Source organism: Mandrillus leucophaeus, unplaced genomic scaffold (genome assembly GCF_000951045.1).
Source record: "Mandrillus leucophaeus isolate KB7577 unplaced genomic scaffold, Mleu.le_1.0 Scaffold460, whole genome shotgun sequence".
Lineage (NCBI taxonomy): Eukaryota > Metazoa > Chordata > Mammalia > Primates > Cercopithecidae > Mandrillus > Mandrillus leucophaeus.
In genome coordinates, this window is record NW_012104921.1 from 2,227,607 (window position 1) to 2,241,926 (window position 14,320).

Below are 14,320 nucleotides of genomic sequence, written 5' to 3' on the forward strand. Positions count from 1 at the left end.
AGTGTCTCAGAGGCCACTTAGGGCAGCTTCCAGCAGCCCCTACATATCTGATCTTTGGTAGTAAAGTCTCAGTCACTTTCTATCCAGCAGGGGAACATCTTCCTTTCTAGGTCCAGATTTTGGTGAGGCTAGTGGTCCCACGTTAGTGAGAATAGGTCCAGAATAACACTGAGCTTTCAGTTTTACTGCACCAATGCTCTGTACCTGAAACTCCATCCCATAGATGTGGTGCTGAATTTGCCTGGCAACACCAGTGTTGAGCCTTACTCATGACACTTTTTCTCTTAGAGCACTCATTGTTTCTGTCTGTCATCTGGCCTCTGTTTTCACCCCCGTTAGTCTATAAGACATATTAGTATATGTTTGGAATCCTGTTGAAAATTGGGTTCAAGTTCTTCCCCACAATGTTCAGGCAATGGCTTACAAATCAGAGGATGTGGCTGTTGACCTCTGCTTAAGTTACTGTAAGCGGATAAGAAGGCTTTGTCTTACCAGTGTCAGCTCCGGCCCAAATAAATCATGTTACACCACATTTCTTCATTTGGTCAGACTAATTTATTTATTCAGAGTACAGAAGGGAGAAAGATCTTTTTCTTCACTGTTAGTCTAAATATTATATTAGCTGAGTCGCCTGCTTTGTTACTGGCTTGGGTAAAGTGAATGGTAGGGCATGTGGGAGTTAGCGTGACTCCATGTTTTTATTATAAAACATCAGTTGTACATTGTAGAGCAAAAGATAAGAATGGGGTGAATGGAATCCTCTCCATAGCCAGGATCTGATGAGGAAAAAAAAGGGGGAAACATAGTAAATATCAAATAGGTATGACTTTAGAAACAGGAAAAGAAGTTTTGCAAGCAGAATAGAATTTTGTGGCATTCAAAGATGGAAAAGAGAAAATTTAGAAAGCTGCCCTGAGTATGAGTTTGGGAAACAAAATGAAACCAGAGAAGGTTTTCGTAAAATCATACCCCCAAAGAGCTTCATCTCCATCAGCAAGTATGAAATTGACAGCAGCTTAAGAAAGCAGGGCCCAGAGAAATAAAATCTGGCTGGCTAGAAATAGAAGTCTCCAGTGGTAACCCAGAATATTAAGAGTAAATAGAGGAAAGAGGCTTTAAAATTGGAACTAACTATTCCTTAAACCTACCTATTTTAAATTCTTTTCTTATTTTAAAACCTTTATACCCCAAATTTTCTGGACATTCACAGGGAAGCTGGTGTTTACTGACTTGCCACATTTGGCCACTGGGCTGCAATGGACACCATGAGAGAAAGGAAATATAAGTTACAGAAATAATTTAGCATCAAGAAGTGGGCTTTGAGAAAGGGAAAGGTGTCACTGGTCCTCAGACACTGAGATGGGAACTCTGATGTTTGGGTAAAACAAGAGGTTCCAGGGCAAAATGCATATATACAAAATCTCCTGCATACATTACAATAATGCTCTTATTAATCTATAAAATCTCTGTGAATTAATGATTTGTCTCCCTACAATTTTCTTGTGATATTAAAGTACTCATTTTTATATAACCTTCAGTGAATTTTTACCCTATAATTAAATGTTGGTAAATGTGGTCAGAAGGTAATCATGACCGCCACAACCAAGAACAGGAAATTTTAAGATTTTAATTTCTTTAACGAGAGATTACCCAACCCACAGAATGTATTTCTTCAACAATGATTTCTTTTGCTAAAAATTTAGTGAGGTTATTATATGCATATGTGTTGCCAGAGAACGGTTATTAATAATTAGAGATCCTTAGGTCAGGATCAATACAAGTTTCAAGTAATATTGTTTCATAAAAGGCCTTAATCAGTGAGTTATTTTCCTGCAAGTGGTTCTGGAGAGTCTGAAAAACAAAGTATTGAGTGTTCATGAATGTGCCTCTGATTATAGTCCCTGTGTAATTGTATCAGTGTTTCAAGCCAAGAATCACAATGGCGGGGATTATGTCATAAAATTGGTACAGGTCGGCCCGGTGTGGTGGCTCACACCTGTAATCCCAGCACTTTGGGAGGCTGAGGCGAGGGGATCACCTGAGGTCAGGAGTTTGAGACCAGCCTGGCCAACATAGCAACACCCCATCTGTACTAAAAACACAAAAATTAGCTAGGTGTGGTGGTGGGCACCTGTAATCCCAGCTACTGAAGGGATTACAGAAGGCTGTGTCAGGAGAATCACTTGAACTTGGGAGACAGAGGTAGCAGTGAGCAGAGATCGTGCCACAGCACCCCAGCCTGGGCGACAAAGCAAGACTCTGCCTCAAAGACAAAACAAAACAAAAAATTGGTCCAGGTGTCTTCATTCTCCAGGAAGGTTACATCTTGGTGTTTCTATAATATGAAAGCCTCCATATCACAGTGATGTGGAAATCAAAGCTCTAACCTGGTTGTCTTCTTCTTTTTTTTTTAAATTATACTTTAAGTTCTAGGGTACGTGTGCACAATGTGCAGGTTTGTTACATATGTATACATGTGCCATGTTGGTGTGCTGCTCCCATTAACTCGTCATTTACATTAGGTATATCTCCTAATGCTATCCCTCCTCCCCACCGACCCACAATAGGACCCGGTGTGTGATGATCCCCTTCCTGTGTCCAAGTGATCTCATTGTTCAATTCCCACCTATGAGTGAAAACATGCGGTATTTGGTTTTCTGTTCTTGGGATAATTTGCTGAGAATGATGGTTTCCAGTTGCATCCATGTCCCTGCAAAGGACACGAACTCATCCTTTTTTTATGGCTGCATAGTATTCCATGGTGTATATGTGCCACATTTTCTTAATCCAGTCTGTCACTGATGGACATTTGGGTTGATTCCAAGTCTTTGCTATTGTGAATAGTGCTGCAGTAAACATATGTGTGCATAACCTGGTTGTCTTCTATTTCAGAGTAGGCATAAATAGTACTGCCCTTACTGTGCTAGACTTGTCTGTAAATTGAATAGATTCAACTGGATCTTTAAGGTCATTTCCACTTCCAAATTCTGTGACTTTTGGCCTGAATCTTTGCACTGACTTTATCGTTATTTGGAGTTGGGATGTGATGGTTGACTTGATGTGTCAATTGGCTGGGTTAAGGGATACCCTGATAACTGATAAATGAATATTTCTGAGTATGTTTGTGAGGCAGTTTCTGGAAGAGACTGGCATCTGAATCAGTGGATTGAGTAGAAAAGATCTGCTCTCACGTAATGTAGGCAAACAGCATCCGACTGGTTGAGAGCCTAGATAGAACAGAAAGACAGAGGAAAGGCAAACCCTCTCACTCTCTCTTTTCAGAAGCTAGGGCACTCTTCTTCTTCTGACTTTGGATGTCAGAATTCCAGTTTCTTCTACCTTTAGATTCCAGCACTTGCACCTTTGGACTCCGGAATCCCTAGGATTTTCGGCCAATAGTGTAAGTCTTCAGCCTTGGACTGAGAGTTGCAGTATTGGCTTCTCTGGTTCACAGGCCTTCAGACATGAACTGAGCTATGCCACCAGCTTCCTGGGCTCTCCAGCTTGTAGACAGCATATTATGGGACTTCTGAGCATTCATAATCATGAGCCAATTCCTCTAGTATATAAAAGGGGATTTCTCTATACACATATATCCTCTTGGTTCTGAATTCTCCTATTTTTTTCTGGAGAATCTTAATACATGGAGACCTTTAAAATATTGAATTTTTCGATCCAATACTTATTGAATTTTCTATCATTTTATTAAAGTTCTATAGTGTAATACCTATTTAGTATTAATTTTTTAATTTGATATTTTAGTGTTTTATTGTTTGCTGAGGACGGGAAAGCCAACATGGTCCCACATTGCCAACCTCTCTCAGAATTTTCAAGAGATTTTTCTGTTGACAGTCTAAAGTTTTCTAAGTTGACACCATGGCATACCTCACGGATTTGACATCTAGAATGGATCATTTCTGAGCACTCCATCTTCTATGTGACAAAATTGTTTCCAGCAATAATCATGAAAGGAAGCAAGTAATAATAATCCCCAGAAAAGAAATGCAGATAGATTAGTAATTCTCTTTATTTAAATTTCATATGTATATAATGCCACTTAAAAATTAATATTAAAAATAGGCCAAGTGCAGTGGCTTATGCCTGTAATCCCAGCACTTTGGGAGGCCGAGGCAGGTGGATCACGAGGTCAGGAGATCAAGACTATCCTGGCTAACACAGTGAAATCCTGTTTCTACTAAAAGTACAAAAAATTAGCTGGGCATGGTGGCACATGCCTGTAGTCCCAGCTACTAGGGAGGCTGAGGCAGGAGAATTGCTTGAACTCAGGAGGCAGAGGTTGCAGTGAGCCGAGATCGTGCCACTGCACTCCAGAGCCTGGGCGACACAGCGAGACTCTGTCTCAAAAAATTTACACATGTAAGAATAATAATACAAGTATTACAGTACATAAAAGGAAAAATGTTATAGATTAGCACTTTTAATTACACTATTGTGTCTTTTGAAAAGGGGAATTTATATTTCTAATGTTCTGTTTCAGTAATAATAACTTCATAATTTTTATTTTCAAATTTTAACTTCTGTACATTTTTCAAGGACTTTGGAAAAATTAATCTTTACTAGTCAGATTAATTAATCCATCTTTACTCCCAGTAGATAGAACATTTTTCTTACTTTTAATTAAAATTTTTTCACATGAAGCTACAGATATATAAATATGAAAACTCTTAAATATAAGGATAAAATTGTCAGTGATTCACATAAATTCTACTTCTTGAAAAATTCCAGAAATTATAATACTGCCCATTTCTTTTTTGTAGAAGAAATTCTGTGAATTTCATTATTGATAGTGTTTTAGAATTGCTTACACATGGGAATAATAAAAACAGACCGAGTTTTAGTTGGCCCTGCTCCTGTTTTAAAAATGTCTACAGATAACATATCTTTGTGCATCTGAAGTCCACCACTCTTACCACTTTTCACTTGATTTTTTTCTCTAACTTTCCAATATCTATACATTTTGTTTATTCTTCTAGTCTGGCCAGGCTAGAATACTATTACATTGTAACAGTGATAATGAGCATTTCTGACTGGATCCTGACTGATACGAAATTGTCTCTAATTTTTCTATTATATATCTTTTTGACAGCTGTTTTATAAACAACCCATTGTTTACAAGAAGATTCCTTATATTTCTAACTTACTCATTTTTTTAAAATCGGAATTGCTTTTGGAATTTTACGACATAAATTTCTGTATATAGTGTATATCATTTGACTTTTATCCTTCTACTTATAAATTTCACATTAATAAGTTTTTTTAAGTTTGAAGCATCATTTAACTTTTGGAGTAAAAGCTACTTTTTAATGATGTACCATTATTTTGTATAATGCTTTTAGATATATGCTGGCATTTTGTTTAAAAACATTTATAAATAGTATAGGTCTAGAGGTTGTTTTGTGTGTGTTACTCTTACTTTTGATATCAGGATCACAAAATATCATAGGATGAGTTTGGAAAGTTGTTTTTCATACTCTTTAGGAATTTACATAAATAGTCATAGTCTATTCCTTGCAGGCTTAGTTATTTTTTCCCCTTTTTGAAAAACAGTATTTATGTATTTTGGTATCTTACTTATATTAGTCTCAGAATTATTTATGATAGTATAATAGTGAGCCTATCTGGATTTTAAAACATAGATCTGTTACCCCCTTCAATGTTTCTCTTGGAGACATTGTTTTAATTATTTTAAAGTTATCAGTTCCCTCCATTAGCACTGTTTTATTTGCAGTGCGGTTTAGCTCTTTTCTGTATTAAGTTTACTTTCTCTGTTGCTGGTGGTTTTCCTCAAATGCCTGCCAATTCTTGGTTATCTCTTTTCATGGGTAAATGAGGTTCTAGGTTGAACAGTATTCGTATCTGAGACAGAGTTTCAAGATATCTCCAGACAGAAAAAATGTTGCTAATGGAATTTGAAAGCCTCCTCATCACTTCACACTTTTCACTCTCCAACCCTGAGAACAAACGGGCCCTTAGACAGTTAGAGGGAGGATTTCAGTGGATAAAAAACAACTACGGCTTCCTGGTGCAAAAGTATTCATTCTTAAGGATGAGAGTAAGTAGTGGGGATCCATCTCATCTCTGTGATGCTGAAGACCTACACCATTACGAAAATCTAAGTTGAATTCATCTTTCTTTTTCTCAGTGATTCAGAGAAAACAGGATTTCTAGATGTCCTTATACATAAACATGGAGAAGAATTTTCCATTTAGGTTGACATATCCAAACCTAGGCACCTGCCCTTGGAAAAGGAGTTATTTACAAATTCTCTGTTGTTCCAGATAGAACTGCAACCTATTTGCTACAAATCTTCGCTTAATGTCTGTGTCATGGGATATATAGGGGAAATATATTAAAAATAAAAAAATTAAAAAATAATTAAATCAGGGATTTCCTTTGAATTGCCTGGAGAGAAAGACTCATCATGTGGAGACATATTACAGTCAGTCCTCTGAGTCCCAATCTGTGCCTTTAAAAACATGAGTAGTTCCCTAGGGAATGTGAGATTCATCTTTTTTAAGGTGAATGTCAGCACTAGATGAGACCTCTGTAGAGGCTGCGGAATTTACCTAGAGTTGTTGTAAAGCCACTGCTTGACATTTCAGATGGCTGTGAACCTGACTTTTACCAGAACATCCACAAAGACATCTGTGCAACTACATTGGCCAGTTTTTACATTTTTGTGGATGCTAAGGTACCAATATTGATTATTTCACCAATGCCATCCTGTGTCATTAGTGTCTTAGAAATCTTTCATTCAAGCAGGTATTTTAGATTTTTGTCCTAAAACTTGGACAATCTGGCACATATCTCTCAAATACTGGCCTAAAACCCTTGGATCTCTCTTGAGTTATTCACTGACTTCTAATAGATGATGAGTTCTTTTCTAGTAAGTTCCTAGGTCTTTTCTGCAACTAAACCATTGGCAGATCTATAGAGTTTCCAGATACGAAGTTTTCTTAGTTGTAGAGTGCAGTCAGTTTAGTTTGCCTAGCTTGGAACCAGACAAAAGGATGGCTAAATAGTAGTGAATAAATAACGTTCTGTTTTTAAAATACGGGGCTGGAGTAATGAATACTGATGTTCATGATACTTGTCTTTTATAACTTATATAAAAATAACATATTCATTCATACATACATATATAATATTTCAAAAATAAAAACAAAATAGGCTAAATGAACCAAATTTATATATCATTCTAGGACCTCTTCTTACCCCTTAGAATTAATTTTTGAAATTACATGTGTTCAGACTATGGCTCTGCAGATAAGTTTATGTAAGTGATGGTTAGTTTATATGGTACACCTTGAGAAGTCTATTAAATTTCACCTATTCTTTAGGTTTCCCACTCTGTTTTATATGAGAGTTCAGAATTATTCTACCTTAAACTCACCTCTCACATGGGCATTGCCACCAAGAGAGGCAACTGAGGCTGAAATTGACCCTTTCTGTTTAACAAATGGTTAATGTATATCAAAACTACTTTTGTTAACTATCGTTTTGAAAGAGGCCCATTTAGGAAAGGTCTGAGCCTAGAGGGGCATAGGAGGAGCAACATAAGCCTGTAGGTTTCAGGGGAGAGAGGCACAGCAGACAAAAGTATCTAGTCCTAGTTGGCTGGGAGGGAGGCAGGAGTAAGAGTGCCTGGGAAGGAATCCTGTGAATTCTATTTCTAAAAAGTTTCTTGGCCAGGCACAGTGGCTTACACCTGTAATCTCATCACTTTGGGAGGCTGAGGCGGGGGGATCACCTGAGGTCAGGAGTCTGAGACCAGCCTGGCCAACATAGTGAAATAACCCCGTCTCTACTAAAACTACAAAATTAGCCAGGCGTAGTGGTGCACGCCTGTAATCCTAGCTACTCGGGAGGCTGAGGCAGGAGAATAGCTTGAACCCTGGAGGCGGACTTTGCAGTGTGCCAAGATTGAGCCACCGTACTCCAGCCTGGATGACAAGAGCGAGACTCCATCTCAAACAAACAAACAAACAAATAATAAATGAATGAATGAATAAATAAATAAATAAATAAAGTTTTCTTACATCCCTGTCAATGCATCATTGCTTTGGTTACTCTTTCATCATCTCTCTGTCTAGATTATCACTATTATTTCCTTATTATTCCCCCTGACTAAAGTCTCCACTCCACTCTCGTCCATCCTCCGTGTTATCTTTCTTAATCACAGGTTGGAGCAGCCATGTTTCTTCTTAAAAACCTTCAATGGCTACCCATTATTACAGAATACTACAGAATAAAGTTCAAAGTTATTGGAGTGACCTCATTCTGTCTTTTTAATTTAATTTAATTTAATTTTATTTTCAGTATGTGCTCGTGTTTGGGAGCTTATTCTCTGGAATCACTGGCTTCAGATCTTGACTCTACCACTTGACATGGGGTGAGACACCACGTCCTTCTCTCTCAGTTTCCTCCTCTAAAATAATGACAATAATCCTATTTTTCATGGGTTAGTAATAAAGATTAGTTTAAATAATACTTGTAAAGTACTTAGAAGAAGTGGTACATGCTAAGGACTCATAAGTGTTAGCAATTATTATTAATTGTTATTAATAACATGTTTTGCCAATCTCCTAGGCACTGTCTATTCTACCAGTGCCATGATTTTGCTTATTCTATTCTGGGAGTTGAAAATTTAAGTATTTTGTAGGTGTCTGGTAAAGCACAAAAAGGAATCATGTGAATTGAGAGCATATGTCCTTTTCCCACAAAGGCATGCAAATTAAGTTTTTTTTAAATTTTTTTTTTTTTTTTTACTGCTGTGCTGACAAAGGAATCATCTCTGTGGTTCATCCTTTACATTTGTGGCAAATTATGACCCATCACCTAAGGTCAACAGTAAATAGTGTCTCTTCCATTGACTTCTTTGACTTCTTCCCTCCTCTGCACTCACAGAATATTCATTCTCCCATTCTATTGCTTATTATCCATTCTACCATAATGCCTATCTTCATTATTGTATTGAATATGTTCATTTTCCCATTGTCATGCTTATTGTATTATCACTTAGTTATTTACATAATTGTCTGTCCATTTGGATTTTTTTGGTCCTTGAAAGCAAGCAAAATCATTTTTCCATTTGTGTATTTTCAATATCTAGCCAGTAATTATTACATTTTTGAATAGTTATAGATAATATCTAGGAGATTTGCAACATAGAAAGCTAATAATAAGTAGGGATAAGAAGGTTAAAAAATAAAACTGATGGGACCATGAAGGTAGACTTAAACTACTTTACATGTTTGTATTGGCTTTGGTTAGAATCTCTCTCATGAATTGTTACCCTTTACTGTTTGGAGGCAAATATCATCAAGGACACATCCTCTTTTAAGCCTCTGCCAATTCAACAAGGCAAGAAATTGATAGAGTAATCAGCTCTTACTTCCTAATGGAGATTGGCTGGTTCTTACATAAAAATTATTGAGTTATCCGTCATTGACAGAAAACACTCAGTAAAGGATTATTTTTGAGATGTTTTAAAGGTGGCGATTTTCTTCTGTTTCATCAAGATAGTTTTTCTAAAACAAAATTGCTGAAACTGAAATGCCGATAATTTACCAAGTTGAAGTGCTTCTTTTTTTACATACAACAAACACACAAGCAGACAAACAGGTAAACAGCTCCCTCCTCCCCACAAACACAGAAAATAAACAAAAAACAAAACCAGATAAACCAAAGCCAAAACTATCAATGGGAAGGGTCATAGCAAGTGTCTTGGATTTGTGGCTACCTCTGTTGGACTGTCCAGACCCCATTTTTAGTTCAGGAGTTCTTGGAAGCAGTGCTCAACTTCCACTGTCCAATCCCCTCAAGACTCAATAGCAGCTTACAGGGGGTTCTCACTTCTTTGTGAGGTAGTGTGCTCTTAGCAACTGGATCTGAGTACCATTTCCCAAAGTAATTTTCTTCCCTTTTGACCAAAGCATGCTTTCTTCCGGTTAATTAAATCACGTGTATTGATTTTCTATCTTTTGAATCTATTTAAACATTTTCTCTCTCATTTTAGTGAATTTTCCGATTTTTTATTTTTATTGGGGGAGGTTCTCAACAAATAAAATATTATTTAAGACCATAAATAATTGTACATTAACAGATGAGTGGATAAAGAAAATGTGTTTTATTTACACAATGAAATATTAGCTTGCTGCAAAAGTAATTGAGGTTTTTGCCATTGAGAGTAATGGCAAAAACTGCAATTACTTTTGCACCAAACTAATACTTTTCAGTCACAAAAAAGGATGAAATCTTGTCATTTGCAGCTACATGGGTGAGCGTGGAGGACATTATGTTCAATGAAATAAGTCAGTCATATATAGACAAATAGTGCACGATCTCACCTACATGTAGTATCTAAAAAGTTGACTTCGTAGAAGTAGGAAACAGAATAGTGGTTACTAGTAGCTGGGAGGGGTAGTGGGGAGAGTGGGATGAGTGAGTGGTCAATGGATACTAAGTTACAGTTAGATAGGAGAAATAAGTTCTAGTGTTCCATTGCACAGTAGATTGACTATAGTTGATAGTAATATGTTGCATGTTTCAAAATAGCTAGGAGAGAGGATTGTAGATATTCTCCCCACAAATAAACGATAATTGTCTGTGATAGATATGCTAATTACCCTAATTTGATTGTTACACATTGCATGTATATATCAAAACATCACACTGTACTCCATAAATGTGTACAATTATTATGTGTCAATTAAAATAAATTTAAAAATTTAAAAAGCATTAATAAAGACAAGTATTGTAAAGGCCTTTCTTCTTCTCCTTCTTAAACAATTTTTAGCAATGTATTTACACATACTGATATGATGTCACTTAAAAATATCTTAGAATTCACGTGTCATCAAATTCAACATGAAAAAATAGTGCCAACAACTTTTTGCTGATTCTCCCTGGCCCAAATTCTTAACAACTCCAAATCTGATGATATGAATATAGCTTTGACGAAATAAATCAATTGATAACATGATGCACTAGATTAAGAAAAGAAAGGAAGAGATGTTTTAAATCCCTCTTTTTTTTGGTGTTTCTAATAAAGCTCATTTTATTTTTTCATCTGCCTGAGACATCCAGTTCTTCCTAGAAACTTTGCTGTCATTGTAGTACCTGCAGAGTGATACCACTAACAGACCTGGCTGTTTGTTTCTGAGTAAGAACAGCTGTGCAACAGACTGTCTGAACAGTCCCCATTTCAGGATGCAGCACAGATCTCTGACACTGAGGCAGCACCACACCAGCTGGCTCTGCGCTCGGTGCATTGCTATTCCTGGATGATTTACCTGTTCTCAGTCCTGTCACCTTACTGTTTCTGCCATCTAATTAAGAACCCATGTTATTGAATTCACTCTGCTGCAAATTAGCAATCCTATCTGTGTTCTTTCTGAGCCTAAACTGACCATTTTTACTTTTATGATACATGATTTATTTTTAAATTCATAAAAGATGCTTGATTATTTATTTGTGGTATATTTTAGCTCTCTTGTGAAGTCTCGATCAGAGTAATCCTCTTCTAATGTATTCATATAGCGTGAAGATCTAAATTTCCTAATCAAAATCATGTCAGCAAAAGTAGAGCTGCTCTTATGATAACATTTTAGTCTAGAAAATGATTTTCCTTTAAAAGGGATTCAATGGACATGATGACATAAAAAGAAGTGGCAAAATTACACACAATCAGTTCACATAATCAAAACAGCAATGTTTTGTATTCAGCAAGGATTTCTTTTTACTATAATAAATGGAACAAAATAGTCCTTTTGGAATTCTGCAACCGTGTTATGGCTACAAATGAAATACTACTAGCTTCCTATAGGATTAAGAACAAGCATTTTGAAAACTTTAGAGGAAAGGATCCCATTGAGATATAGTACCTAAATATACATTTGGATAACATTTCATCACTGACACTGGTGCTCTACCTTCACTTCAACTTCATTAGGAACTCACTATTAAACCAAGATTAGTTTACTTTTAAAACAGGGCAATTCATGCAAGCAGTTCAAATGGTTGCATTTTGATCCTAGTTTTCTGGAAAAGAACTATTATGTTATTCTGGTATGTGCTGTGGAAGTGTACACGATCTATGGAGCATTTCTGGATTCATCAGGAAAAGCTGGTACTGTCTTGAGGAATGCTTTAATAGCCTTTGTGCATATTCTATCAGTATAGTATTCTGAAAGTGTATGTTATAAGATGCATTTAGTTTCTCAGAAAGATTAAGGTTCTGTGCAAACAAATATCATGTATTGTACATCTTTATAATTCTTGAATCTAGAGTCTGGAAGCCTGACATATGGTAGGTGTTCCAAAAATGATTGTTGACTAACTTCATGGAAGCTGAAGGGACATTAACTAGAACTTATATGAATTAAGATACTAAGTTAATTGGCTTCATATACTATAAAATTATAGTCACATCTAAATCCCCCAAAAAGTAGTCAAGTCATTTACATGAATAGATGTCCATATTTATAATCCTGCTTTTTAGAATTCAAGGATCTGTGAAAATTGATCATATGAGTTGGAGACTCAAGTCTTATCATACTCAAATAAAAAAGAGTTGAGAAGCCAGCGGGGGAAAGCATTCACGGCCCTTAACATTGCTCCAAGAGTGTAATTTTCTGCAAGCCTGGTTGCTAGAACTGCATGCTGTAACCTGAAACAGTTTTACCTAATGGCTTCTGAAACAACCTGCTACAACTTTAAGAGTGGTTTTACCCAACATCGTCACTCACCAAACAGAGCTCTCCTTTTTATAAAACTTCCAAGCTCCTGTTTGTTCTTTGGACATACCGAAGACCACCTGGTCTGTGTGTATGCCCTGAATTATGATTCATCTATCCCAAGTAAAATGTTAAATTTAGAGATTTCTCTCTACATATTTTATTTGACATTGATAGATCTCTTGATTTGTAATCACAGATTTATATATGAATTTGATTTGGTCGGGCAACCACTTCCTACTGAATGATCGAATTATCCTTTGGTCTTTTAACAGTTTTGATTTTAAAGAATTTATTTACATAGTTCATTTCTTCATTTTTTACCATGAGCTACAACAAACTGTGTGTGAATTCTGGAACCATTACTTTACGTACTGCAGTAGCTATATTTGAGAAGTAGAGATGGAATGACAGAGGAGCTGGAGAATTGGAAAAGTATTGAACGTATCTCTCAGTGGTCAGGCTGCCTTTATTGTGCAAGGAGTTACTTCAATCCAGGACAGATACATACTGCCACAGCTGGCTACAAAAGCTTTTTCTATGAGTCTGGAAATCATCAAGAAATTTTAAAAGAGATAGAAGAAAACACCATTGGAAAAGGACTTTTTTCTCCAGAGGACGGTCGGCCTCACTTTCCTTCTCTCAGAAATGATTTCTTTCTTTCTCAAATCACAACGGTGTGAAGAAAAGAAGACTTTCTGCTTTGTAAAGGCAAACTATATAGACACATAAAGATTCATAGGTTGGAACAGGGTAGCCTGCTAATGGGAAGTTTTCAGATACTACTTTGTGAATTGACTACAATTAGCATCATAACTGGCTGAAATTAAACCGGTAAGTTTATAGCATCTGGGGATCTAGGCAAGGTGGTCAACAAGACAAAAACATAAGTGAACAATAAAGTTATTGTTGACCAGGAAGATCATTGGTTTTGCAGTCATTTGGAGACCTCAATGGAAAGTCTAAAATGCTAAGGAAACGGCTTAAAATATGGCCGAAGAGAAAAGAAACATTAAGAACATTGAGAATCTACGCTAACAACAGCATATAAAAGAGAAAGCAGAATATCAGGAAATGCACACGGTGAAGAGGATAAAGAAAAACACACTAGTAAGAAAGTGCTCATATTGTAATGAAAGATCTCTGTGAGTGCATAGAGGGAATCTGAGGTCCTTTACTGCTAACAGGAAATGTCAGCGTAGGGCACAAGAACTGGACCACATGATTTGGGAATAAAAAGAAAGAAGGTAGGACAGGCACAGTGGCTCATACCTGTAATCTCAACGCTTTGGGAGACCGAGGTAGGTGGATCACCTGAGGTCAGGAGTTTGAGACCAGCCTGGCCAACACGGTGAAACTCTCATCTCTACTGAAAATACAAATATTAGCTGGGTGTGGTGGTGCATACCAGCTACTCTGGAGGCTGATGCAGGAAAATTGCTCGAACTTGGGAGGTGGAGGTGGCCGTGAGCTGAGATTGTGTCACTGCACTCTAGCCTGGGCAACTGAGACTCAGAAAGAAAGAAAGAAGGAAGGAAGGAAGAAAGGAAGGAAGGAAGGAA

The 14,320-nt window shown here is 36.8% G+C and overlaps 1 long non-coding RNA gene across 1 annotated transcript in view; it reads right to left on the reverse strand.

Annotated features, from left to right (window-relative positions):
• Nucleotides 1-532: 532 nt before the first annotated feature.
• Nucleotides 533-14,320, reverse strand: part of LOC105549992 — a 49,892-nt gene continuing 36,104 nt past the window's right edge. Inside the window, exon 4 of the long non-coding RNA XR_001007636.1 lies at nucleotides 533-776. This is a non-coding gene — a long non-coding RNA (uncharacterized LOC105549992). The remainder of the gene's footprint in view (nucleotides 777-14,320) is intronic.